A 2,533-nucleotide genomic window follows, 5' to 3' on the forward strand; every position below is an offset into this window, starting at 1 on the left:
GGAAGAGCTGTTAAGCAGAGAAAGGACTCTGCACGCCATGTGTCCGCAGCATTCCCATGTACCGCAGGCTGTTCTCCTGAAGCGTCTCCCCCAGAATCGAGCATTACGGCAACCTGCAGCTTTCACGCTCTCCCTAGAAGGACACAGATTTTTCCTGGAGAAGTTTTGTAAATGGAGTAGTTAGAGTTACACGTTAGCGGCCTTGTCCTGTTAAGCAGAGAAAGGACTCTGCACGCCATGTGTCCGCAGCATTCCCATGTACCGCAGGCTGTTCTCCTGAAGCGTCTCCCCCAGAATCGAGCATTACGGCAACCTGCAGCTTTCACGCTCTCCCTAGAAGGACACAGATTTTTCCTGGAGAAGTTTTGTAAATGGAGTAGTTAGAGTTACACGTTAGCGGCCTTGTCTGCTCTACAAAATCCATGGTTTATGCATCTAAATCACTTGTGCTCTAAGATGTTAGGGGGGTTGCACAGACAAAGCAAAGCCCAGCTCCTAATTAGAGAAGGTATTTACTCATGATAAAGAAAACCCCAAACCTGTGCTGGTGCGTTTCACAAGAGGTGAAGCACTTCACCTGTAAATAGAAAGATTGTTCCAATAAATATGGTGTTTAATTTGAATTATAACTAAAGCTGACTGCTTCAGAAAATGCGACTGCTCCTTTGTAACACACATTTTCAATTTTTTAACCAGCTGTGGCAAGAGGGAAACCCTTGACTTAATTGTCTTCTGGTTAAGCCAGTGGCGTTGGCTTCTGTTAGAGTCAGGGCAGCGCTGGATGCTTGAGGAGATCCGCAGCAGACACTCGGGGCTTGGGGATTTTTCACTGTTTTCTGTAAATAGCAATATAAAGAAAAGAAGTGGAAAAGATCCAAGGACTATTCGTTTAAGCTTAAACAAACTCCACCTCTGTCAGAACCTAGCACTCCACACCCAGTTTACTGCGTGTGTGTTCCCAGACTAAAATGATGTCAGTACCGAGAAATGAGTCTCAGCGGACACCTCTAGGAACGCCGTATGTCTGATTCCTGGTGTCAGAGTAGCCCTGTTCAGTACTGCAGCAGGTAGTTTATCGTTTCTCATGTAAAATGAATTTACCAGTGTAACATTTCTCAACGAAGTACAGGCTTCTTTTTTTTCCTGAGGATGGTCTTTCTTCCTTACTAAATGCATTATTCAGTCCAAAGCAATCTCTTAACCTCAGAAGTTATTTGGGAGCTTGCCCTGAAGCTGAGCTGTGGTAAGTTTGAAAGGCTGGCCTGATGGGGGAGGGTTTGAGAGCACAAGCATGCCTTAAGGCGGTAGAAAACAGCAGGAGTACCGGGGTCTGTACAGTATGAACAGTAACTGAACTGACAAGATCGAGAGGCAGAGGGATAAGGAAGCAGAAACTGAATAGAAAGTTAGATTAAATAAATCACAGAAAGCATAACTGCAACACCAGAGAAGTGTTTTGAGAGGCAGCAGCTCATCCGTTTAACGGCTGTAGCTTGTTCAGAACGTAAAACCTGCTAAGTCACTTCTTGTAATCATTAGATGAAAACAGTGGCGTTTTCTCCAGAAGTCTTCCAGGGCTGGACCTGGGCTTGCACTGGGGGAGGGTAACTCGTCCCTGAGCTCGCTCCAGCCGCACGCAGCCTCCGTCACGGCAGGGCGGTGGCAGCCTGCTGTCCCGCGCTCTGCCCTCAGCCCTCGGAAGGAAGCTGCTTGTGTTGTAACTGCAGCACAGTTCGCTGGGGCTCAGCACAGCGGCGCGTTCTGCAGGTGACGGCTGTTCACAGCACAGCCTCAGCAGCAGGCAGCAGAAGCTCTGCCAGGGCCTCCCTGACGGCGTACGGGAGCTCCGTGCCCGAGCAGGTGGCATGCAGGACGTGCACTGGCTTACACTGTCTGCCTGGTTTTACTGGGCAGGCGGCACGGCCTGGAGTCAACCCCTGAACTTCAGGATCTCGTGCCTTGTAAGGCTTATACAGGAGAGAACTGTCTGTGAGGTGGAACTCACAGTACGGGAGCCCAGGTGCACCTTCTGCCCAGGGTGCAGAAGCCCTCAGAAGCAGCTCGTTAATGTGTTACAGTGTCAGAAGCGTTGGTGTGCTCCACTAGGGCAGGTTTTCCAGAGAAATCGAGTCAGACGCCTGCCTTAATAGTTTCTTGGCTTTCATCAGGCCCTCGGCAGCAGAGGTGATCCACAAACCGTGCGCTCCCCTGGAAAGACCTCTGATCCACTCTTTTGAGCGGCTGGTTTTCTGTCGGGGCTCCTCCCTGGAAGGTCAAGCAAGTGGGGGAGCGGTACGGTCTTATAGCTGGCAGGAGGAGAGAATAAGCATAAGTTCCAGGAGCAGTGGATTGCTAGCTTAGCTGAATGGTGAATTTCCGGCCTTAAAGGGGACAGAGGTGGTGGTTGATGGTCCTGGCAGTTCTTCACAGTTGGTTTCTTCAGCGTAGTACCGCCTCAGGCAGAGGGATGCTGGTCTCTGTCCAGCAGCATGATCTTCTGTATGCACAGTGTCATCTCTGTGAGAGATGGCAT

The 2,533-nt window shown here is 50.0% G+C and overlaps 1 protein-coding gene across 1 annotated transcript in view; it reads left to right on the forward strand.

Moving 5' to 3' along the window:
• PKP4 (plakophilin 4) overlaps positions 1 to 2,533 on the forward strand; it is a 33,582-nt gene that overhangs the window by 17,177 nt on the left and 13,872 nt on the right. The window lies entirely within an intron of this gene.

This window comes from Buceros rhinoceros, unplaced genomic scaffold (assembly GCF_000710305.1).
Source record: "Buceros rhinoceros silvestris isolate BGI_N320 unplaced genomic scaffold, ASM71030v1 scaffold7726, whole genome shotgun sequence".
Lineage (NCBI taxonomy): Eukaryota > Metazoa > Chordata > Aves > Bucerotiformes > Bucerotidae > Buceros > Buceros rhinoceros.